Source organism: Cajanus cajan, chromosome 1 (genome assembly GCF_000230855.2).
Source record: "Cajanus cajan strain Asha chromosome 1, NIPB_CcT2T_4, whole genome shotgun sequence".
Taxonomy (NCBI): Eukaryota; Viridiplantae; Streptophyta; class Magnoliopsida; order Fabales; family Fabaceae; genus Cajanus; species Cajanus cajan.
Window position 1 is genome coordinate 42,268,081 of NC_138517.1, and position 27,523 is coordinate 42,295,603.

A 27,523-nucleotide genomic window follows, 5' to 3' on the forward strand; every position below is an offset into this window, starting at 1 on the left:
AGTTATTCTGTACAAACTGAGGAGTATTGTTTGTATCCTTGCCTTTTTTCGTTTTCGGCTTTTGTTGACTGCTGTCATACACAAGCAATTTTCTATTTTTTTCTATTTTATGCAATTGCCTCGTGGTAAGGTCTTTAAATGTGCAACTAATGTGTGTGATGCACGCGATGCAAGTTTTTATTTTTGTTCTTTTATTTAGAAAAGTGAATGGCTCTCCCTATCCTCTTATTCTTTTAGAGGGACTTCTGTTATTAACGCGAGGGAGTATTTTCGTGAGCCTTTTAATGCAGGAGATTACTGATTTTTATAGGAACCCCTCCAATTTTCTTTATTTGACCGATTATTAACAGAGTTTCGTACAATTTTTGAATCATCAATTTAAAGGCATAATCACATGGTCAAGAGAGAAAAGAAACAAATGGATATTTTATTGATATTCAAATGTTTTTTTTTTTACAGAAAGATTTACAAAGGGATTTTCTGAAGAATGGCTGGCCAAGGTAGGCTATACATTTTTGGCTTAAACAATTATATCTGTAATTGTCGCTCTTCCCGTTCCCCTAATCGCTTCGGGTGAGATGCCTGAGCCAGGAGTGTAGATACTGCAAGACGCTTGCTTCTAGAAGATAATCACTTGAGCCGCCTTTCAGTTTTCGATTCAAGTGATCGTTGCTTGCTTTGTTTTTGTATCTTATTCTTTTGCCCCTAACTTTTGCCTAGGACGTATCCTAGCGGGGATAATTTTGCCTTTGTTTTGCCTAGTACCCTTGTACTGGCGGGCTTTTTGTTTTGCCCTAACTTTTGCCTAGGATGCCCTTTTTCGGGTTTTCATCCTAGCGGGCTTATGCAAGCAACGTCTTCAAGCATAATACTTCTTTACCACGTCGGCGTTGACTGGGTATCGAAGTTCTTCTCCATCTATGTCTGTGAGGATCAATGCTCCTCCGGAGAAGGCTCGCTTCACCACGTATGGTCCTTCGTAATTCGGGGCCCACTTTCCGATTTTTTCCTTTTGGGCTGGTAGTAATTTCTTCATTACCAGCTCTCCCTCATGGTAGACTCGAGGGTGGACTTTCTTGTCAAAAGCCTTTTTGATCTTCCTTTGATAGGCTTGACCATGGCATATGGCATTCAGCCGTTTCTCTTCAATGAGGTTCAATTGGTCGTATCGGCTTTGAACCCATTCTGCCTCGGAAAGTTTCGCTTCCATGATTACCCTTAGAGAAGGTATCTCGACTTCGACGGGTAGAACTGCCTCCATCCCATAGACGAGGGAGAATGGAGTAGCTCCTGTAGATGTGCGTACAGAAGTCCTATAATCATGAGGAGCGAAGGGTAACATCTCGTGCCAGTCTTTAAATGAGACAACCATCTTTTGCACTATTTCCTTGATGTTCTTATTGGTTGCCTCGACTGCCCCATTCATCTTTGGCCATATGGGGAAGAGTTATGGTGTTGGATCTTGAATTCTTGGCACAGTTCTTCCACCATTTTGTTGTTCAGATTAGATCCATTATCAGTGATGATTTATTTCTCCATGCCTCCACTAGATTATTCTAAAATCATTTGGGACAAGAGAGAAAAGAAGGGAAAGATACTTTTATTCTGAAGTTTGTGTTTTAGAGGGGATTTATTTTTCAAAAATAGTTTTTGTAAGAATGGCTTGGCCAATGGTAGGCTTAAGTGTTTAGGCTTGTTTGATTAAACACTTATGAGGTTAAGCACGTCTTGGTTATTAACGTTTGTGATTTGACAACTTGTATAGCTTTTCTTGAGCCCCTTTGTTGAATTCAGTTGGTGGTACCATCATGGATTTATTCTGTTTTTCGATTGCCCTAACTTTTGCCTAAAACACCCATTTGTGGAGTTTTAGCGGGCTTTTGTTTTTGTTCATTATTTTGTAACCCTAATTTTTGCCTAGGTCACCCTTTTGTGGGATTCCTAGCGGGTCTTTTGCTCTTATTTTTGCGCAGTCCTCTTTTTGGGTTTCCTGCCGAGCTTCTTTTATTTTAAAGGATTTATTTTTATCCATGATGGCACTTGTCGAGGCCAAGGGAAGGTGCTCCAAGTTGTCACACACACCTCCACATAAAAATGATGTGGGTTTATTATTATTAAGATGATTTTAACCTCATTCATGCTTATTCAAACAGGTTTAAAAATAATGTGGTTTAGAATTTTATTATAAGCAAGAAAAGAAGCAATGAGAAAGAATAAAGAATGATTTTATTATAATCATAGCGGAAACATGTGTCCTTATTTCATCACTGATATGGGTCCCGATGTTGACCTTTTTTATCTCTCGGCCTGGCCCCAAATTCACAGTCTCTAATTTCTCTTGACACGGTCGGAGTAGACGAGCTTCTTGATCTAGCAGTCTTTGCAGATCCGGAGAGATGGTCTCCTCATCACTCTCCAACTCAACCCATTCACTTTCGGATCCTGGTCAGAGCGAACAATTACAGACATAATTATTTTATTGGTTCTGTTTAGGTTTAGAATTATTAATGTTAATGAGGAAAGAGAGAAAAGAACAAAAGAGAGAATGATATGTGAAAAATGCCTCTTTATTGATATGTATTAAAACTGTACAAAAACCCTTATTTACATGAAAAGGTTCTCATGATCTCGGGTACTGATCATGAGTCCCTAAAAGAAGAATATGGAGGGGCCCTATTGTGGCTTGCTCTTCTCTCTACTCCTGCTTCGACAGAGGATTCTTGCTCACGTCGGGCGCTGTTGAATCAAAAGTGATCCACCCTGCATCGATAAGGTCTTGGACCTTATTTTTGAGAGCTCTACATTTCTCCGTTGAATGCCCCAATGCCCCCGAATGGTATAGACATTTGTCTTGCGGTTTGTACCAATAGGGATGAGGTGGATCAATCTTCTTTAGTGGAACATAAGCTAGAAGACGTGCTTCCACTAGCTTCGGCAGGAGGTCGCTATATGTGGTCGGAAGTTTATCAAACTTCTTCACAGGGTTGTATTGCGACTTTCCTGACTTCGAAGTGGAAGAAGATGAAGAAATATTTACGGCATTGACTCCTCCCTCCTTCTTCTTCCCGTAGGTCTTCTTGGCTTCAAATGATTGGGAAAGCCCAGCTAGCTTCCCACTTTTCAGCCCTTGTTCCACTCTTTCGCCAATGGTGATGATGTCCGAGAAGAGTGTTGTCGTGTTCCCTATCATCTTGTCATAATAGGGACCGGTCAACGAGTTTATGAATAGGGACACCGTCTCCTTATCCGACAGCGGGGGCTCTATTTGTGCCGCCAACTCCCTCCATCGTTGGGCGTACGCCTTGAAGGATTCATCATTTGTCTTACTCAAGGCTTGAAGATCGGACCTATCGGGTGTTAGGTCGATGTTATATTTATAGCGCTTGAGAAAGGCGTCGGCCAACTGCCTCCATGTGCACACTTGACTTCCATCCAGCTGCATATACCAATTGAGTGCGGTGTCAGCCAAGCTCTCTTGGAAGTAATGGATCAAGAGCTTTTCATTGGTAGCATATGCAGCCATTTTTCGGCAATACATGGTGAGATGACTTTTGGGGCAAGTCGATCCCACATATTTTGGGAAATCGGGCACTTTGAATTTGGGAGGGAATTGGATGTCCCTCACTAAGCACATGTCGGCGGCATCTTTAATATCAAAATCATGCCCCTCCATAGCCCTCAGCCGGTCTTCTAGAGCGCGGAATTGGTCTTTTGAAATTTCAGGCTCTCTAATCGTAATCCCCGCCCCAAGGGGTACAGCTCGCGGAGGGTCTTGTTCTTCCTCACACTACAAGAAAAAGTCAAATTTCCCACGGATTATTTCCCACGGACCAAAATCCGTTGGAAATTTCCCACGGATTTAGATCCGTGGGAAATTTCCGACGGAATTTCCGACGGATTTTTACATGAAGGAATTTCCGACGGACTTTCCGACGGATTTAAATCCGTGGGAAATTTCTGACGGAATTTCCCACGGATTTAAATCCGTGGGAAATTTCCGACGGAATTTCCCACGGATTTATATCCGTCTGAAATTTTTGACGGAATTTCCCACGGATTAAAATCCGTCTGAAATTTCTGACATAGTTTCCCACCTCTGAAATTATTAAATAAAATTTAAGCCAATTATTTTTCAAATGCAACCAATCCTAATCGCATCAATACACACAACAATGCACTATATAATATTTTCATTATTATATGGGTGTTTTCAAAATATAAATAAGAAATATAAATCAAAGTGTGTGAGGTATGACTTATATTACCTTTATATAATTATATGTTTAGGTTATTATAAATTATAAACTAATTAGCGTAAATGTGTTTTTTGTTACTTATTATCTTGAAAAATACCAACACATGACGTTCAAATTTAAGAATAACACATCTTTTCTTTAATTTTTAAAAATCACTCATCTCTTTGAAAATAACGTTATTAATTAAATAAGGGGGAAAAGAGTTAAATTATGTTCTGCAAATCATATATATGTATCTATCATTTATTTCTAAATTACATCCAATACTATGTCATTTTGACGAAAACTTTCATTGATCTTCAATTTTGAAAATAATATTTTTTTCAATTCATTTTTAAAATTATTACTTAAATTTAATATATTTTTTTAAATCACAGTGTGCATGATATTTAAAATAAATTTCAAAAAAGTTGAAATAATGAAATAAGAAATCAAATCTCATTTAATTATTGATATTTGTATTAATAAATTATTTTCCCTTAATAGTATATAAACAGTATTATCATATATAAGTAGTTGTATGTGCCACTTAAATAAATAAATAAGAAAATTAATACTCACTTAAAAATTTGAGAAGAGATATTTGTATGACGTTATTGAGAAAAACTTCAAGTAGGGGTTAATGGAATTTTTTCTATATTAAATCTTCTTTATTTAAAACTTAAAACATTAAAGTTAAAATAATTACACTAAATAATTATTTTTGTTCCTAATAACTGATTGATTTAAAAATCTCTCTTTAAGTTGTAGTATTTTCTTAAATTTACATTTTATTGATTTCTGAATTTTATATTTAAGTAAATCAGTAAAATACAAAGTAACGAGTATAAATATGAGTATTTAAAACTTCAATGAATCTATATATAGAAAGTAGAGATAAAGACAGAGAAAATGAATAGAAGAAAAATAGTTAAATATATAGTTGTTTGATTATCTATATAATAGATAAAGAGAAATATACGTCATCTTGTAACTGATTTTGTCTAACAATTAATAGATAATCATACCCTTAACTAAATTTTATTTTATATATTCTAATTTTATTTGAAATAATATGATTATATATTTAAATAGTTTAATTTTAATAATTTTTTAAGTATATTTTTGTCTTTTCACTTAAAATATTTGAATTTCTATATTTTAATTTAAATTATTTTTTAAGTATATTTTTGTCTTTTTGTCTTAAAGTTTTGAATTTCTATATTTTAATTTTAATAATTTTTTATTTCTATTATTTATTAATTCTTTTCATTTTAAATATTTTGTAACATTAATAAAATTTTATTATTTTAATCTCTCTAATTTTATCTTACTTTTTATTTTATAAATATAATTTGGATTATTCATTTTATAATTAAATTAAATTTTTTAAATTTTTTATGAGTTTACATTCTAAGAATTTATTGAAGTTCCTCAATATTTGATTATTAGATAGCAACAACATGGATATTCTGATTATTAGACATTATGTTATAATTCTACTACTGATCGTACTATATGTTATTTTTAAATTTGAACTCCTAAACTTTATTTGTTATGTATGACATTTTATTTTGTATGAATGAACTTGTTTTGATTTACATAATTATGATTAATTTAATATATTTAAATAAGATAATTATTTAATAAAATTTTGAATTTTAAAAAAATAATTTTTCACAAAATTTCCCACGGATTTCCCACGGATTTATCCGTGGGTAATTTCCCACGGACTAATCCGTGGGTAATTTCCCACGGACTAATCCGTGGGTAACTTCCCACGGATTAGTCCGTGGGAAATTACCCACGGATTAGTCCGTGGGAAATTACCCACGGACAAATCCGTGGGAAATTACCCACGGATTAGTCCGTGGGTAATTTCCCACGGATAAATCCGTGGGAAATCCGTGGGAAATTCTGTGAAAAATTATTTTTTTTTAATTCAAAATTGAGGAGTTTCAATACATTCTTAGAATGTAAACTCATAAAAAATTTAAAAAATTAATTTAATTATAAAATGAATAATCCAAATTATATTTATAAAATAAAAAGTAAGATAAAATTAGAGAGATTAAAATTATAATATTTTAATAATGTTATAAAACATTAAAAAAGAAAAGAATTAATAAATAATAGAAATAAAAAATTATTTAAATTACAATATAGAAATTCAAAAATTTAAGACAAAAAGGCAAAATTATACTTAAAAAATAATTCAAATTAAAATATGGAAATTTAAATATTTTAAGTGAAAAGACAAAAATGTACTTAAAAAATTATTAAAATTAAATTATTTAAATATATAATCATATTATTACAAATAAAATTAGAATATATAAAATAAAAATCAGTTAAGGGTATGATTATCTATTATTTTTTAGACAAAATCAGTTACAAGATGACGTATAACTTTATATTAAATGTGAATTTTGTAAATTCAACCATTAAATTAAAAATATTTTACTCTTAAATCATATATACAAAATGTTATATTAATCGAAGATGATTTCTTATAAAACAAAATTAAATCTATTGAAAAATTTATATTTTTGATGAGAAAATTTTTGTAGGAAAAGCTATATTATTGATGAAATATTTCAGACAAATTTATATTTTTTTGAAAATGTAAGAACTGATTTTAAATTTGATATGAAAATATTATGATATTATTAGATAAGATTTTAAGTTAGTATTTTATTAATAGTTGATAATTAAAAAATAAAACAAGGATAAATAAATTTTTTGAATTTTATATGTTTGATTTAAGATAACTTATAAAATAACTCTTTGATAAAGTTATTCCGCTCAGTAACTCATGACGTGTGTTGAATTTTATCGATATAATTAATTGTTAAATTAAAAGTTACTAAATTTTACTAATAATTAATATAAAAAATTAATTAGTTTTGGAATAAATTATTTGTGAATTAACAATATAATTGAAACATTAGTTATTTTAAATTATTTAACTAAAATCTTATTGATAATTTACTATATGATCTTAATATTTTTGTATAATTAATATCTGGTTTTACTATATGATCTTAATATTTTTATATAACTAATATCTGATTTTAAATTTGATATGAGAATATTATATATAATTAGATAAGATTTTAAGTTAGTATTTTATTAATAGTTGATAATTAGAAGAAAAAAAAACAAGGATAAATACATTTTTTGAATTTTATATGTTTGATTTAAGGTAAATAAATATATTAAATTAATTAATATTTTATTTAAAATATTAAAATTTAATTTATAAGTATGTATTAAATAAATATTTATAATTTTTTAAATTATATTAGCATTATAAATTATAAAATTAAATAATTTAAATTATAATTTTAAATAAAAATAAGTAGACATTAATTATAAAAGTAAGTACATATAAATAAATAATAATTAAATATATTATTATTATTAATTATTATTATTTGTAATATAAAATTATTATATATTATTATTATAGTATAAATATGAGATTGTATATTTGAGGATGACTTAAATGAATTAATTTATACAAGTTATACTGACAATATACATATACATTTCGGTAGCTTACTCATAAGAACTTCACAGTTAAGCGTGCTTGACCTGGAGTAGTACAGGGATGGGTGACCTTCTGGGAAGTTTCCCAGAAATTGCACAAGTAAGGTTAAAACACACTAAACAATGAAATATCGTGAAATAGAACCCTTGAGAGGCCAAATACGAGGGTTGTTACATTAATAAATTTATTAAAATTAAAAAAAAAATTATAATTTTCGGGTAATTTCCCACAGATAAATCCGTGGGAAAGTTACCCACGGATAAATCCGTATAAATTTATTAAAATTAAAAAAAAATTATAATTTTCGGGTAATTTCCCACGGATAAATTCGTGGGAAAATCCGTGGGAAAGTTACCCACGGATAAATCCGTGGGAAATTACCCACGGATAAATCCGTGGGAAAATCCGTGGGAAAGTTACCCACGGATAAAAATCCGTGGGTAAATTTCAGACGACCAATTTACCGACGGATTAGTGTCCGTCGGTAATCCGTCGGAAATGCCTCATTACCCACGGATTTTGGGCATTTCCCACGGATTTTTGCCGTCTGAAATACTGAATTTTCTTGTAGTGATCATGATCCTCCTCATGATGGGACTCATGGTCACTGTGGTGAGCCCCATTCATGTTTTGATGACGCATGAGTTCCATCATTTGCGCCATTTTCTCCTTGAGCTGTGAGAGCTCAGCTGTAAGCTTCTTATTTTGTTCCTCCAACGCGTCCATCTTCTTGATTTTCTGCGCGCGCGTGAGGACAGAGAGATGACCAGCCACTTTCTAAAAATGAATATTTAATCTAATTAATTTATGGAATGAATACGCTCTTAACATGAGCTTGATAACCCTTCATTTTTAAGGCGCTGCCTTTTTAAAACAGAGTGTTACTACCCTCCTTGACTTATGATCTCTCCTCAACGGAGAATCTCGATAATTATGGGTCTCTTTTACTCATGTCAAGAGGTATTGGTGAACCTAAAATGCATGGTTTATGAGGATGCATGATGTCTTATTGGTAATGATGCACATGCTCCTCACTTTTATTATATTTTCGCACATGGTCTTTCCTCTCATGTCATGGTATTTTCATGCATGGGGATTATTCTTTAGACCTTATCACGAGGTTTATTATTAATGCACAAACAATTGCACATAAGCATTTACACAAACAATTCACTCATCCACGAACAGTCACGAGCGAATCACGAGGTAGGGGTATCCTGCAGAAAGGTGCATATTCAAGGTGGTTCTAACTGTTCTCACCGGTCTGAGGCCCCCAAGGTGCCCCCATTATAGGGACCCAATTCCTCTCGTCGTAAGTCGATGGAAAGTTCCAACGCACTGTCGGACTTGAGTTCATGGTTATCACCTTGAGTGATGTTTTCCGACAACGGTCTACGGGCACCTATAGACCCATTCGACAACCGGCCGTACTAACATCCACTCCCTATGGCTTACCACTCATGCCCCCGGGTATAGAGGGAACTGTTGTGTGCAAAGATTTGTGTGCAATTTATATTTCAAACAATTGCAGAAACTAAACATACAACAGTTATTAAAGCCATATAAATAAAGCATGTTATCATACAAACAAGGGGTAATAAAGTAATTTTAACTATTATTTGTTAAAAATAATCTGTCACTAAATGGGACTGACTCTCGAGGCTTCCCCAGTGGAGTCGCCATCTGTCGCCACCGGCCCGAAACGGGCTTTCGGCATTCGCGAAGGATGGTTGGACTCTTTTATTTGTTTAAAAATATGGATTGCTAGAATGACTTATTCTCAAACTGAGACCTTGTCAAACGAGCAATTTTATTAAAAGGCTCACCAATCCATGTTAATCCCAAGCGGGACCCTCCATGGATTAGCGGTTTTCATAAAAAGGAAGGGTTCATGGAGTCGCCACCAATGTTTTACTCAAAACATTGGAAAAAGAAGTTTAAGGCAATCGATTCAAAAATCGACTTCGGCCATGACAACCAGAGTCGGGTAAGGGAGTCGGTTACGCGTGGGGAAGGTGTTAGCACCCCACAGCGCCCCTTTCGGGTTCCCTATGACAGATTATTTCTAAAAATAATAGTGCGAAATTACTAAATTACCCCTATTTATTCTAAACAATTATAACTTAACTATCTACATGATGACAGTTAAATATACACACAGAAAGTAGTAAAAGGAAGGACTTAAGAAGAAACCTTTGAAGCGTGCTTTTATATTCAAGTAAAACTGGGAAGCTTTTTGGCGTTCCCTCGCTCTACAAGCCCGCTCGCTCCCTCCTAGAAAATTTTAACTATGGAAATCCGGAGGATTTCCCTTCGACTCAGTTCGAGACTCAAGCAAAAAGCTCAGAACTCGAGAACTTTGTCGGATCAACTCTCCGAGTGATTTCTAGGCAGAGCACTGCTCAAAAAAACCCAGAATACTCAAGAAGAGGGTTAAAACTTAGTGTAAAAGTGTCAAATGACGTCCAATTGACGTCATATTTATAGGGATGAGGCGCAATACGGCCTCTGGGGGTCAATACGGCCCGTATTGAGTTTTTGAACTACAATACGGCCGTATTGAATTCAGTACGGCCGTATTGAAGTTCAAGAAACCTCAATACAGCCGTATTGAGTTCAGTGCGGCCGTATTGAAGTTCAAGAAACCTCAATACAGCCGTATTGAGTTCAGTGCGGCCGTATTGAAGTTCAAGAAACCTCAATACGGCCGTATTGAGTTCAGTGCGGCCGTATTGTAGTTCAAAATGTTCAATACGGCCGTACTGAACTTTTGGGAGGCCGTATTGGGCTTCATTCCCTCCACTTCCTTATTTTGAGCTATTACGAGACCTCTAGACCTACAGAGAATCCTCCTAGGGCCTTCCATGAGTCCTTCTGGCTGACTTTCCTTCAGTCCTCAAGAGTCTTCAAGCTTTATTTCCGACCCGGACAATTTTAGGGGTCTACAGGGCACATGTTTCCATTATGATTATAATAAAATCATTCTTTATTCTTTCTTATTGCTTCTTTTCTTGCTTGCAATAAATTTCTAGACCGCATTATTTTTAACCCTGTTTGAATAAGCATAAATGAGGTTAAAATCGTCTTAATAACAATAAACCCGCATCATTTTTATGTGGAAGTGTGTGACAACTTGGAGCACATTTCCTTGGCCTCGACAGGTGCCATCATGGATAAATAAAGAAATCCTAAAAACAAAAAGCTCGGCAGGAAACCCAAAAAGGGGGCTGCGCAAAAATAAGAGCAAAAGACCCGCTAGGAATCCCACGAAAGGGTGACCTAGGCAAAAGTTAGGGTTGCAAAAAAGAACAAAAACAAAGGTCCGCTGAGACGCCACAAAAAGGTGTTTTAGGCAAAAAATAAGGACAATCAAAAAAGCAAAAGAAACCCATGATGGTACCATGAACCGAATTCAAAAAGAAAGGTTCAAGGAAAGCTATCTAAGTTGTCAAATCACAACGTCAAATAACAAGACTTTCTTAACTTCATAAGTGTTTAATCAAACAAGCCTAAACACATGAGCCTACCTTGGCCAGCCATTCTTACAAAAACCATTTTCAAAATAATAATAATCCCCTCTAAAACACAAACTTTTGAACAAAAAGAATATCTTTCCTTTCTTTTCTCTTGTCCCAAACGATTTTAGAATAATCTAGTGGAAACATGAAGATATAGTGGTCATTAGGAGGGTTGACATGTCTTCTAAAGGAAGGGAAGGATCACTTGGTTGATGACACCAATCTCGATATAACACGCATCATTCCTCGGTTACAGAAATTGGCAGCGCACAGCCCGTCTAGAAGAATGGCAAAATCCAAGCAAAGAAACGCATCGGTTAATTCTTTTGAAAAAATAAATCAAATAGAATTAGGTGCATCATACCGCATACATGCATACATATGATAGGTGTACTGGAAGATCACTTATTCTCTGTTTATTGAAAAAACCAAAAATAAAAAAAAATCAAACTTCAGAAAAAACAATGCGCACGTACCATGTTCAGTACGCCCGTACTAAAATTAGGGTTATGAACAAATTTTTAACTCAATACAGGCGTACTGAAATGGATACAGCCGTATTGGCCTTTAGTTGCACATTTAAAGACCTTATCATGAGGCAATCACATAAAATAGAAAAATAGAAAAAAATTGCTTGTGTATGACAGCAGTCAACAGAAAAAGCCAAAAAATGACAAAAAAGGCAAAAATTTAGAAAATCAACCGCATCATACAGAATAACTGAGCCTGGAGAGGCTTGCCGAAATAATACTCCCTCATCATACAGAATAACTGAGCCTGGAGAGGCTTGCCGAAATAATACTCCCCCATCGTACAGAATAACTGAGCCTGGAGAGGCTTGCCGAAATAATACTCCCTCATCATACAGAATAACTGAGCCTGGAGAGGCTTGCCGAAATAATACTCCCTCATCATACAGAATAACTGAGCCTGGAGAGGCTTGCCGAAATAATACTCCCCAATCGTACAGAATAACTGAGCCTGGAGAGGCTTGCCGAAATAATACTCCCCAGAGACTTCTCAGCTCACACTCTTGGACCAAATCCCCAGTAAGAGCTATCAAAGCAAGATCGGTAAGATCCCCCCAATGGAAGCAATGATCATCCAAACGAAATATCCGAGTCAAAGGACTCAGACTTCCTCAGTGGAAGATAGCTTTCCAACTCGAGCGACGAGTGAAGCTAAGCCTGAAGAGGCTTTCTAAATAATACTCTGGGATACATAAGATCTTCAATCCCCATTCGCCTACTCAGAGGCACCCCTTCAACAAGAGAAAAATCAAAAAGATCAATAACCATTCCCCAAGCGGAATCCGGCACTCAGCCGAACACCGAACATCAAGATCATTCGCCTACTCAGAGGCACTCCTTCAAAAAGAGAAAAATCAAAAAGATCAATAACCATTCCCCAAGCGGAATCCGGCACTCAGCCGAACACCAAACATCAAGATAATTCGCCTACTCAGAGGCACTCCTTCAAAAAGAGAAAATCCAAAAAAGATCAATAATCATTCCCCAAGCGGAATTCGGCATTCAGCCAATCATTGAACGTCAAGATGATCCGCCTAACAGAAGAGGCTAATCAAAATTAACGACAAAATTCCCCAGCAGATGACAGCCTACGCAGAGGCAACAAAACCAAGAAAATCAAAATGAGTCACCCGAATAAGGATAACCGGGATACTCCACCACCTTCGAAAGGACGTCAGCCAACCATAAGGCACCGCTCACATCAGAAAGAGCATCTTTGTGTCTACACCCCCAAGGAATCAGAAATTCCCCAGTGGGCACCAACTACGCAATGGAAAGTTGGGACACAAGAACCTATGAGTAACTGCACATCCCCTAGACGGATCCCTGCGTTATCCAGCCCTCAGTGGCACAAAAATCAAAAACAATCGTCGAAGCAGCATCGTGGACTGTGGAGACAAAATCATCACAAATCCTTGGAGAGGGCAAACTCACACTGCCAACGTCGTCAGAAACACGGAGGCAGACCCTGGGGAGGGCAAACCGCAGACCCTGAAGAGGGCAAACTCAGCTGCCAAGGTTGTCAGAAACACCGAGGCAGAGCCTGGAGAGGCGGTACTCAGCTACCCCGTCGTCAGAAACAACGGAGGTATGCAACTGTCAAGGTTGTCAGAAACACCGAGACAGAGCCTGGAGAGGCGGTACTTAGCTACCCCGTCGTCAGAAACAACGGAGGTATGCAACTGCCAATGTCGTCAGAAACACAGAGGCAGAGCCTGGAGAGGCGGTACTCAGCCACCAACATCGTTAGAAACACGGAGGTGTGCAACTGCTAACGTCGTCAGAAACACGGAGGCAGAGCCTGGAGAGGCGGTACTCAGCTACCGAGGTTGTCAGAAACACCGAGGTATGCACGAGCCTGGAGAGGCGACGACTAATACTCAACCTGGAGAGGCTACTCAACAATTTTCCACCGGAAGACACTACAAGTCGGAAGGATGGCTTATTCCCCGGACAATTGGGTCAACTCCTTTACTTGTCAACCGGTACACCAAAAAGTCGTTTGATTAAGTAAAGGGGGGGCAGCTGTAGACCCCTAAAATTGTCCGGGTCGGAAATAAGACTCGAAGACTCTCGAAGACCGAAGGAAAGTCAGCCGAAAAGACTCCTGGAAGACCCTGGAAGACCCTAGGATGATTCTTCATAGGTTTAGAAGTCTTAGAGTAGCTTAAAATAAGGATGTGGGAGGATTGGAGCTCAATACGGCCTCCTAGAAGTTCAGTACGGCCGTACTGAACAATTTGAACTACAATACGGCCGTACTGAAACCAATACGGCCGTACTGAAGTTTTTGAACTTTAGTACGGCCGTACCAAATTCAATACGGCCGTACTGTAGTTCAAAAAACTTCAGTACGGGCCGTAGTGAAATCAATACGGCCGTACTGAAGTTTTTGAACTTCAATACGGCCGTACCAAATTCAATACGGTCGTACTGTAGTTCAAAACTTCAGTACGGGCCGTATTGATGTCAGAGGCCGTACTGCGCCTCACTCCTATATATAGGACGTCATTTGGACGTCATTCCACACATTTTGGACACTTTTTCCAGATTCTTGGACCCTCTTGTTGAGCATTCTGGGGTTTTTGAGCAGTGTTCTGCCCTAGAAGTCTCTCCGAGAGCCGATCCGACGAAGTTCTTGAGTTCTGAGCATTTAGCTTGAGGATTCAAACTAGTCGAAGGGAAATCTTTTCGATTTCCATAGTAAAAATTAATTTTTAGGGAAGGAGCGAGCAAGCGTGTAGTGGGAAGGAGCGCCAAAAAGCCTCCTAACGTCTGTTTAAATATATAAAAGCACGCTTCAAAGGTTTCTTTTTCAAAATCCTTCCTTTTACTGCTTTCTGATTGTTGCATTGCATATTTAGAATTTTCATCATGTAAATATTCCGCTTATAATCGTTTCTAATAAATAGGGGTAATTTAGTAATTTTACACTGTTATTTATGAAATAATCCGTCATAGGGAACCCGAAAGGGGCGTTGTGGGGTGCTAACACCTTCCCCGCACGTAACCGACTCCCTTACCCAACTCTGGTTGTAATGGCCAAGGTTGATTTGCAAAAATCAATTGCCTTATCCCTTTTTCCAATGTTTTGAGTAAAACATTGGTGGCGACTCCAAGAACCCTTCTTTTTTGTGAAAACCACTAATCCATGGAGGGTCCCGCTTGGGATTAACATGGATTGGTGAATCATTTAATAAAATGGTTAGTTCGATGAGGTCTCAGTTTGAGAATAAGTCGTTCTAACAATCCATCATTTTTCCAAAACTTAAAAAGAGTCCGACCATCGTCGCGAATGCCAATGTCCGTTTCGGCGGGTGGCGACAAGAAGGTATCTTCCTTTTTCCAGAAATGTGGTGGCAAGATTTCTGGGTTCATCATAGTCTTAGAGGCACCTGTATCAAGAAAGCCTATAGCCTTAATAGGTTTCTCATACTTGGATGGTAGGATTTCAATTTCCACATTAGGGTGTGGAGGAACAATAGTTGTCATACTATTACATTGATCAACAGCGAAGATTGGGACTGTATCTTCCTCTTGGCTATAGTCATCTGCATCACTACTAGAGGTGTCTGAGAAAGAATCTTGTAGAGCAAATACAGTATCTTCATCTGCAGAACTTTGTTCGGAGTAAAGGGATTCTACTTCATCCCTATCATTCAGATGTAAGGATGTAATCATCTTTATGGCCTTTTGAGCTTTATTTGGACATGTCTTAGCAAAATGTCCTCTTTTGCCACAGATGTAACATCTTTGTCCTGGATTTTTCCCACGAATTTCTCTTTTCTTAAAAAACCTATAAGGTTTTTTATACTTCTTTTTCTTGAAATGAGATGGGAACTTCTTGCCTTTGAATTTTTCTTTGAACAGTGGCATCGATCCTTGTCTTTGCACTTGATTTCCAAGAAAGGTTTTCTGCAAGCTTTGGCATACTTTCCTTTATCTTTCAGCATATTGGAGAAGTATTCATGTTGTCGGCAAAGCTTGTCTATAGCCTCTTGGGTCATCTGATGGATTCTACCCATTGTCAGACCTGTGAAATCTTTATTCATGGCAGCAGCCATTCTTGCAAGTTCTGGCTGGATTTCTGTGGGAAGTGAACTTACATAGGTGCTTTTCAAGCTCGGATCATTCAGACCATTAAGAAGATAGAATCTTTTAAGCATCCTTAAATAATGCTTATCAAGATCCTTTAGTTTGAGTGAACAACACTTCATCTCAAAGAATTCTTGTCTGATTTTCCTGTCTGTGAGAGCTCCATCTCCTATAAATTCTTCGTGGAGTGCACCTAGGACAGCCGCCGCATTTCCCAGTTCATGAAATGTATTTTGACCGACTGGACCTAAATTAGCATACCATTCTTTTAGGATACCAGTCATCCTACATCCAAATTCTTCAATGATTTTGTAGGATTCAATATCTCCTTTCATGAATCTGGTGTCTAGCCAAGCTCCAAATTCAATTAGCCGAGATCTCCATTGACTTGGGTCAACATCATCAAGAGTGAACCAAGGTCCCCTAGTTGGTTTAGTGGTCCTATTTCTAGGACTTTGTATTGGGCTCTCATAAGGGGATTCATAAATAGGATCTGGTCCGGTGGATACCATCAAAACAGAGAGATCTGCTAATTGTGCTTCTGAGGAAGCTGTAGTAATGGAATCTTCGTTAGATAAGTTTGTGAGGAGATCATCTTCTGATCCAGTGTTTACAGAGGATTCTGGAGTCGCAAGTTGTTCGTTCTCTTTGATCATCATCTGGGAGTAAGGGTCTTGTGAGTCTTGAAAGTAATGACCCTTTCCCGTATCATGCCTTTTGGGTGATGAAACCGGGGTAGAAGATTTGGAATCATCTTCTATTGATTTAGAGATTTTTTGTGAACTGGATTGTGACTTTCTCCATTGCCAATTTGCAGAGGCAGTAGGAATGTTGTAATGTGGTCTTTCAGGTTTAGACCATGAGACTGATGATGTTTTGAACAGAGAATGAGACACAGGTGCAGGGGGGTGCAAGAATGCGTAAGGATCTGCAGCAACTGGCTAAGGCTGTAAAGCCTTTTTCTTTTGTTCTATTTGTTCTTCCAATTGGAAGAGTTGAGCTTTTAAACTCCTGATTTCTCGATCCTTCTCGTTTAGTGCTGCACCAAATGGGATATTCTTTATTTCATTCTCCAGTCTGGAAATGTCAGTAGTTAACTTTTGGTAGTATGACTTCATCTTGGAGGAGAGATAATCTAGCTTATCTTTTGATTTTTGCATACTACTCGACATTTTTGTAACCTTGTCATCAATCTTCTTCAATAGGGAGTTCTGTGCTTGAGCATTTTCTGTTTGCCAATTGAGAACTTCTTCTGCCTGACTTAGTACCTTTGGCTTTCCGTCAGTACCAATCTCCGAAGGAATGATGGTAGGTTTGGTAGAATACCTCGTACTGGGATTTATTTTTCTTTCCAAAGGAGGAAATTCTACATCTTTGTTTGCTTCAGAAAACATGAAGCATGGTACTGGTTTAGGTGTAGGGGGAGAAAATCTTTTCACCTCATCTGAACATCTTGATGAGGTCATGCTGTAAGAAGACTTGCTCCGTTGGTTGGGCTGTCTGTTGAAGGAATACTTGTTTTGTGAATCTGACCTCCTGTTAGGTCGAGGTGGTGGTTTACAAGGTGTATTCCACTCCTCATCGTCACTGTAGTCACTGTCTGATTCACTATCTTCTTCTTCACTGGTGTCTCCTGAGTGCATCCAGCAATCGCACTCAGGATCGCACATTTCTGGGGAAACATCCCAGATAAAATGACCATTGATCCTGTCGGTATAGATTTCTCTCCCATCTGCATGTACTGCAAAGATAGGAATTCTTTTTTCTTTGACGAAAGGTTCTAACATCATTGTTTGAAAAATTGGACCTGAGGCTGTCTCAGGTTGTTGAAAGATTGTCCTGACCGTTCCATCGACGGATCTTCTGAAAGTTGCTTGATTCGTTTGGATTGGCTTTCCATGATGCTTGTGGAGATTCTCATAATTTGTCACCCATTGTAATGGGATGAGCTCCTTCACCTATTCCCTGGAAATATTCCTGGGAACCTGAACGATAGATGGACTTTCTTCTGCCTGGTTTGCAAGAACAAACAAGGAACTATCATTACTGCTAGGTAAGGCCAAATTAACCGCATGGGTCTGTAGCCTATATATGATTTGGTAGTGGAGAGTAGCACAAACAACATCAGCGGTCTGGGCAGCTCCAGTTATCTGGACTTGGACCTTTAGTCTCTCTGGTACAGTGGGGTCTCTTAAACTAACATTATAATTGGGGAACAATGTTAGGACGACACTTCCGGCATGAAGTGTAGTCAAGACCGTACCTATCACAGCATTTTCGTAGTGGAGATAGCTAGTATCTAACAGGGAGATCCTTGAGGAGACAGGAAGTCCTCGTCTCCCATGGAGTGTGAGCATCAACCTAATGGCCCCATAGTGAAGATGGGTGTATCCATTTGTTCTCCAGTGCCGGATGAGTTCCTTTGGGATCTCAATAGTAACATACTGTTCTTCAGAAGTGGCCATTAAAGAACATTGTTCCATCTTGGAGGATTGAACATATTCTTTTTCATGTGGTCGGGTGGTTCTGACCAACTGCCTGATAGATCTAAGAGTAGATCTTTGGCGTTTGAATATATTATATGGACTTAGAAGGGGGCAGTGCTCTCAGAGATCTGAGCATCTTCAGGGACATATGAAAATTCAACTAGGTTTTCAATCTTTGGTGCTAGGGTTCTAGAGACATGGTTAGGTAAAGATAAGGAGGTGTTTAGGAAGGCGGGTTGAGTGTCTGAGGTAGAAGTTTCCATGGTAGTAAAGTCTCTCTTCTACTCACTCTGTCCTCTAAAATAGTATTATGGCCTCAGTATTCAAGATTGTTAGGTGTATACAGTTATTAATTCTCTTACTTTTAATTGATTAAATAAAATCTTTAATTAAAACACCTTATATAATACTTCAAAAAGATATCAAATAATTAAAACAAATATTAAAAAACTCCTATTAATAAAAATAAAAATACCAAAATTATTAATTAATACTTATACTATATTTTAAGAAAAACGAGGTGTTACAATGGTACAAAAAAAAACTATATTAAAATTATATAAGAACTTTAAAAAAGAAATTAACTAACTCAATAATTTTATACTTTTATAGTAAAGAAATAACTAGAGATATTTATCCTTATTATAAAACACTTATAGAATAATTACATAGGTCAATATAAGTAGTTATTTTATTTCGGTTGATTTTATTTATTTTATAAAAAGGAATCATGATATATGTACCAATTTTACCTTTATTACTTATTATTAAATTATCTTGAAAGATGTGAAAATATTACTTCATATCAAAGTTTATATATCAATACCAATAAAATTGATAAATGAAAATTGGAAAGTTTAAGAGAAAATAAAAAAAATATATTTATTTAGCAAATTCTTTTATTATTATTTAATAATAAGAAATATATATACTCATAATCTTTAATATGAATGATAAATAAAAAAATTAATATTTTATAAAAAATTTAAAATTCCTTATAAAAAACATCACTAATTTTTTTAAAAACATTACCTTATAATAAGGGATGAAGTGAGTATAATATAGTGTTCAAATTTTAAATTAAAAGGGTAAATGGTATAAATAGTGAAATTTATGGTTTTGAGTTTTCTAATCCTCATTGAATAACTTTTTAACATTTTCTAGATAAATTTTAATTTCCTAATCATGTCATCCATGTTACTATCCATTCCACTACTAGAATACTATACCAAATCATTGATCCTTGTTAGCATTAAAATAATTTCTGCGTTTTTATCCTTCTAAATTTTGTAATTACTATATTTTATTCCTATAAAATATGTAAAATGGATTTTGATCCAATAAAATAATTTTTTTTGATTTTCATTCTCTAAAATGTAAAGTTATTATTTTTTTATCTCTAGTGATCATTTTAAAATTTATTACTAACAATTGTTTTAAGAATTATAAAAAAAAAATTAGAAGTTTCATACTTTGACAAAATATAATAGATAATTGTAGGTATAACCTCAAATGATCACTTAATCTTCTAATAAACATATAAGTAATTAATAAAAATTACATAAAATTAGAAACTAATTAAAAAAATATCCAAATTTTAAAAGAATAAAAAATAATGAAACATTTTCACAAAAATCAAAATCAAATCTAATTTATTTTACCGAAACTAAAAGCAATTTAAATTATTAAAAAATGGAGAAAACTTTTTTTAACATTTTCTAAATAAATATGAATTTCATCATTTTCATATCAGTATCAAGTCACTAATCCACGTCACTAGTGGAGTACAATGTCATAATCAACATTTTTTTTCTTTCTAATAAAGGTAAATTCTCTTATGGACCATTAATACAAGTGGTATATGGGTGTACTATGAATATTTAACATTAGATGCATCTAATCTTACTAGTTTATCATACACCCTATCACACAAGATCTAAGTTTCTGAATTTTTTTATTAAAATAATTTATAAAAAAAATTACTCAAAAAACATCTGTTCGAATTTATTTACGCAACTATCACACGTCAGTGTTCACGTTCAGAACGGGCCATTCTAAAATCAGAACGGACCATTCTAGATGAAAAAAATAAGACATACGAATGGACCAGAACGGTCCGTTCCAGATCCAAAAATAACACATGAGCAGTTGAACCAGAACGAGCCGTTCTACATTCGACACGGGCCATTCCAGATGAAAAAATAACACATAACGAATAAACTAGAACGGCCCGTCCCAGTTTCAAAAATAACACATGACCATTTGAACCAGAACGGGCCGTTCTGAATTCGGAACGGACCGTTCTAACTTCATATTTGTCATAAAAACTTTTTTTAAGCAAAATAATATTTTTTCTCATTCTACTAAATTACATTTAAAATTTAAGTATAGTTTTTCAATTGATAATGTTTTTCTATTAGAATTACAGGTTTACATTCATTATATGTGTAAATTTCTAAATCTAATTAGAAAATAACACCAAACAAAATTTTCTACTATAAATATAATATTTTCTCATTTAAATCATTGCAAAAATTTGTTAGTTTTAGTTTTACATCTCGACATTTTTCTCTTAAAAAAATTATGTTAACAATTATTATTGGGCCTAGTTTTGGGCTTCATGGGCCTTTGGGCTTTTGACTGCTTCAGAGCTTAGTGAGCCCAATGGATTTGGTGGGCCTAGAGTTCTCTTTACTTGGGCTTTACATAGATGACCACCTTTCTCATATATTTGGTAGTATAGGAGTTTATATTGTTTGGTCTTGTATTATGGGTCTTAGTATAAGACTTTTTGGGTTTTAAGCTTATTGGGCCTAGTTTTGAGCTTCATGGGCCTTTGAGCTTTTGATTGCTTCTAAGCTTAGTGAGCCCAATGGGTTTGGTGGGCCTAGGGTTCTCTTTACTTGGGCTTTACATAGATGACCACCTTTCTCATATATTTGGTAGTATAGGAGTTTATATTGTTTGGTCTTGTATTATGGGCCTTAGTATAAGACTTTTTGGGATTTTAATCTTATTGGGCCTAGTTTTGGGCTTCAAGGGCCTTTGGGCTTTTGACTGCTTCAGAACTTAGTGAGCCCAATGGATTTGGTGGGCCTAGGATTCTCTTTACTTGGGCTTTACATGGATGACCACCTTTCTCATATGTTTGGTAATATAAGAGTTTATATTGTTTGGTCTTGTATTATGGGCCTTAGTATAAGACTTTTTGGGTTTTAAGCTCATTAGGCCTAGTTTTGGGCTTCATTCATAGGATGCTTGATGTCATTGAAGAAGGGGCTTCATATCTCACTCACGCTTAGCACCAAACTACCCGCATCTAATGTGATTGAGATAAAGAGTCTCCTATTCTCTCGTCTCTGGTATGACAAAACTCACGCCCGACCCTAATTAGGCAGAGGGTCTTTGTCTAACTCATGTTTAACGCCACATACATTAGCACCCAATGCAAATTCAAACAGAAAATGAGTATATCTCCTCACACTAGGTGACATTTAATCAACGCCTAATGTTTGTGGCATTGGCAACAAAATGAAGAAAGTCTATGCATCTTAAAAGAAATTAAACTAATGTAAATCAAATTTAAAAATATTTGTTAACATAATTTTTTTAAGAGGAAAATGTTGAGATGTAAAACTAAAACTAACAAATTTTTGCAATGATTTAAATGAGAGAAAATTATATTTATAGTAGAAAATTTTGTTTGGTGTTATTTTCTAATTAGAATTAGAAATTTATGCATATAATTAATGTAAACCTCTAATTCTAATAGAAAAACATTATCAATTGAAAAACTATACTTAAATTTTAGATGTAATTTAGTAGAGTGAAAAAAAATTATTTTGCTTAAAAAAAGTTTTTATGATAAATATGTAGTTATAACGGTCCGCTCCGAATTCAGAACGGTCCGTTTTGATTTTGAAACGAGCCGTTCTGATCCATTCATCATGTGTTCTTTTTTTCATCTGGAACGGCCCATTATAATTTCATAATGACCCGTTCTGAACGTGAATACCGAAGAGTGGCAGTTGCGTAAATATATATTTTTTGGGTACATTGTTTTTTTTTATAAATTATTTTAATAAAAAATTTAGAAACTTAGATTTTGTGTGATAGAGTATATAATAAATTATTAAATTAAATGCATCTAATGATAAAGATTCATGGTGCATCATGCACCACTTGTATAAGTGCTCTATCACATACTTCACCCTAATAAAGAGCGAGACATGCAAAAGTAAAATAATTTTTAATACAAAGAAACAAAAAACCTCCATAGAAAGTTGCTTAGCTAACTAACTCTAGATAGAGAAATCTAAGAAAAATTGCAATTGGAATTCTCATCATGACCATACCATGCAGATACATGGTTCCGGACTTTATATGCAAAATTCAAAAAGGCAAAACAGTAAAAGGCCCACTGCGAACTAATTATTGAATAGAAAAACATAAACAAATAACAATACCAACTTATTACAGATAGTAATTAAGCCACACCAACCTCTCACGAGTTTTTAAGGCGCCAAATGAATAATCGATTAGATTTATTATTTATTTTAATAAAAATAAATAATGAATTAAATTTATTTTTTATTTAATTTTAAAGACAGTTAATTAATTATTTATTAATTTTTAAAAATTTATTAGATTACAATTAAAAATATTATTAATTTGAGATTTTAAAAGACTATTTTCACATAAAAAAATCTTATAAATTTTAAAAGACTTTACAAGAATATAATGACTTATAAAAAAATAAAATAATAAAATATTTAAAAATATAAAAATTATTTAATTTTTAAATTAATATTTTTATAGATGAATTAGATATCCATTCATGAAAAAATTGTTAACGGATAGATTTTTTTTTATACTTTAAATAGATTTGATGAATTAAATATTTATGTATTTTTAATAGATCTAAACAAATTATTTTTATCCAATCTATTATGATCTACTTAAAAAATTATACAATCCATCCGATTGCATAAGTTTTCACCTATTAAATTTTAAATATATTATTTTTATCATTATAAGTTTAAATTATATATTATTATCTTTTGTCCCAAAATTTACTATATTATTATTTTTATATATATTTTTTTTAGTTTTCATCATTCAAAATATGAAGTTATTTTTTTTGTCCCGAATAACTACTTATTTATTCAATAAAAATTTAAATAATCATCTCAAATTTCATTTACTAGTGTTTGTAATCTATCAAGTAACTCCTCCACAAAATTTTTTATATTTAAAATAAATTTTATTTATTTACTTTAAAATAATCATTATAAACTATAACTAGTAATTTGATATTTCAGAATAATAAAAGTTAAAAAATATTAGAAGAACTAAAATCAAATTATTTATTTCACCATTATAAAAAATAGTCACTCTTTTTATAAGTATCTAAAACATATTTAAGTTAAGGCGAATTCATTCATATAAGTATGTAATTTGTATTTAATTTAATTTATAATATAAATATTATCTCACATATTTACGTAATCTTATTCTTTCCCCATTCTTTTTTTTTCTTCCAGTTCAACATATCAAATATCTTTTATTTATTCTTTTAATTTAGAGTTTAATTTACGCATCTTCTCTGTAATCTAAAAAATAAATAAATAAATAATATTAAAGTTTAAATATAAAATTCTGTAAATATTGTAAGACCCGCTTCTTCTTCCTTCTTCTCTTCAACACTCTCCTTTTCTCCTCACTTCCTATTTCTTGGTTTCAAAATTTTTAAGCTTCCTTGTGGTGATTGTTGTGGTTGAAGGTGCTGAGTAGAGACGTGAGGGGCTAGTCGGAAGTGCGAACCTCCTTGTTGAAGATCTTTTTGCATGGATCCCCTCAGATATGCCAGGCATCGATCCTAAGGTTATGTGCCACAAGCTCTCTGTTTGCCGAGAGGCCAAGCCTATAGCCCAACGAAAAAGGAAGATGGGCACCGAAAGGAAACTAGCGGTTGAAAATGAAGTGGCCAAACTACTTGAAGCGAGGTTCATCCGGGAAGTACAATACACAACATGGCTCGCTAACGTAGTTATGGTCAAAAAACCAAACGGAAAATGGCGAATGTGCACGGATTACACCAACCTGAACAAAGCCTGCCCAAAGGATGCTTATCCTTTGCCCAACATTGATCGTCTGGTTGATGGTGCCTCGGGGCACAACATGTTGACATTTCTCGATGCCTATTCAGGATATAATCAGATCCAAATGCACCCACAGGATGAGGAGAAGACGGCTTTTATCACCGACTCGGCTAACTATTGTTATCGAGTAATGCCATTCGGCCTTAAGAACGCCGGTGCAACGTATCAACGACTTATGAACAAAATATTCAAAAGTCAGATCGGCAAAAATATGGAGGTTTATGTGGACGATATGGTTGTCAAATCCAATAACCTTAATCATCACATCACAGACTTGAGTGAGATCTTCCACCAAATTCGGCATTATAACATGAGACTCAATCCAGAAAAGTGCGTCTTCGGAGTCGCAGGCGGCAAATTCCTTGGCTTCATGCTTTCGGCCAGAGGCATTGAAGCCAACCCTGATAAGTGCCGAGCCGTGATCGAAATGCGAAGTCCTCAAAGTGTCAAAGAAGTACAACGATTGGCTGGTCGGCTTACAGCTCTGTCAAGGTTTCTCCCATGCCTCACAGAAGTAGCAAAACCAATCTTGAAACTTCTAAGAAGAACAAAGAAATTCGCATGGCCCGAAGAGTGTGAAACGGCTTTTCAAGCGTTGAAGTTGCGTCTCGGAACGCCCCCAATACTCTCTAAGCCCGACCCATCATCGGCCCTTGTGGTATACCTGTGTGTCTCCCAGGAAGCCATTAGCTCAGTCTTGATACAAGAAAAAGAAACTCAAGTGCCCATTTATTTTATCAGTCGCATGTTGCAAGACTCGGAGAGTCGGTACCAATTACTTGAAAAAGTGGCACTCGGATTGGTTCACACTGCTCGGAGATTGCGGCAATATTTCCAGGGACATAAGATTGTGGTTCGAACTGACTGCCCTATCGCTAAGGTCTTACGGAAACCCGAGCTCGCAGGCCGGATGATGGCATGGTCCGTTGAACTGTCGGAGTTTGACATATCGTTCGAGCCAAGGGGGCCGATTAAATCACAACACTGGGCTGAGTTCATTAATGAGTTGCAACCTAGTGGTCAATTCCAAAGCGATCAATGGACAATGCACGTTGATGGCTCTTCGAACAACGTTGGCAGCGGGGCAGGCATAATTCTTGAAGGACCAAAGGGGATTATCCTTGAGCAGTCAATGCACTTCGGATTCCGAGCCTCCAACAATCAGGCCGAATACGAGGCGCTATTAGCAGGGCTACATGGTCGATGAAGTTCGTACCCAAGCTCAGATTATGGTGGAAGCTTGCAAACAGCGAATGGCAAGGCGATTCAACTCATCACTCGTCAAGAGGGAGTTTCAGATAGGAGACCTCGTGTGGAGGGTTCAAGGGTCGGCAAGACGCAATCCTAGGGAAGGCAAGCTGGCGGCTAATTGGGACGGCCCGTTTCGTATTCGCCATAACCTTGACAATGGAGCATATAAGCTCGAGGAACTGTCGGGCAAGGTCGTTCCAAGAACATGGAATTCGTCTCACCTGAAAGTGTATTTTAGCTAGGTTTTTGAATTCAAACATTGTAATCACAACATATCTTCTCGGTGCACTCTTTTCCTTATCGGTCTTTTTTCCCCTTACAAAAAAGTGAAAAGGGGTTTTGGCCGATAAGGTTTTTAACGAGGCACCTATTAATGAGAAGCAGCTTAACTCAACACGTTTTATCTTCCACTGATTACAATAAGGCTTCCCTCCCGAATGACCCCATTCGGCCAAGGATGTGCCTTCGGAATCGCACAATAAGGCTTCCCTCCCGAATGACCCCATTTGGCCAAGGATGTGCCTTCGGAATCGCACAATAAGGCTTCCCTCCCGAATGACCCCATTCGGCCAAGGATGTGCCTTCGGAAACGCGCAACAAGGCTTCCCTCCCGAATGACCCCATTCGGCCAAGGACGTGCCTTCGGAATCACGCAAAAAGGCTTCCCTCCCGAATAACCCATTCGGCTAAGGACGTGCCTTCGAAATCACGCAAAAAGGCTTCCCTCCCGAATACCCATTTGGCTAAGGACGTGCCTTCGGAATCACGCAAAAAGGCTTCCCTCCCGAATACCCATTCGGCTAAGGACGTGCCTTCGGAATCACGCAAAAAGGCTTCCCTCCCGAATAACCCATTCGGCTAAGGACGTGCCTTCGGGATCACGCAAAAAGGCTTCCCTCCCGAATAACCCATTCGGCCAAGGACGTGCCTTCGAAATGACAACACAAGCACAGTAATCCGAGTGAACCCACTCGTCATTGCTCAACAAGCCAAGCACTCCGAGTGAACCCACTCGGTATTGCTCAAAAAGTCAAGTAATCCGAGTGAACCCACTCGGCATTGCTCAAAAAAGGCAAGTAATCCGAGTGAACCCACTCGGCATTGCTCAAGAAGCTAAGCAATCCGAGTGAACCCACTCGGCATTGCTCAAAAAAGGCAAGTAATCCGAGTGAACCCACTCGGCATTGCTCAAAAAGCTAAGCAATCCGAGTGAACCCACTCGGCATTGCCAAAAAAGGCAAGTAATCCGAGTGAACCCACTCGGCATCGCTAAAAAAGCAAAGCAATCCGAGTGAACCCACTCGGCATTGCCAAAAAAGGCAAGTAATCCGAGTGAACCCACTCGGCATTGCTAAAAAAGACAAGTAATCCGAGTGAACCCACTCGGCATTTCTCAAAAAGCTAAGCAATCCGAGTGAACCCACTCGGCATTGCTCAAAAAGTCAAGCAATCCGAGTGAACCCACTCGGCAAAATATTTCGGTGAATGCACTTGGCATTGCTCATCCTGAAAGCAAATAAAGTCGAAAGCAAGTAAAAGCGAAAGCAAGTAAAGCCGAAATGAAGTTATAAATTCGAAGTGTTTTCATTAATAAGCATTAAACACTATTGAACACGGCTACAAGCAAAGTAAAAAATTAAAATTCCAACGACTACTAGGCTCTATCGGCCTTTCATACAAAAAAGGAAGAACAA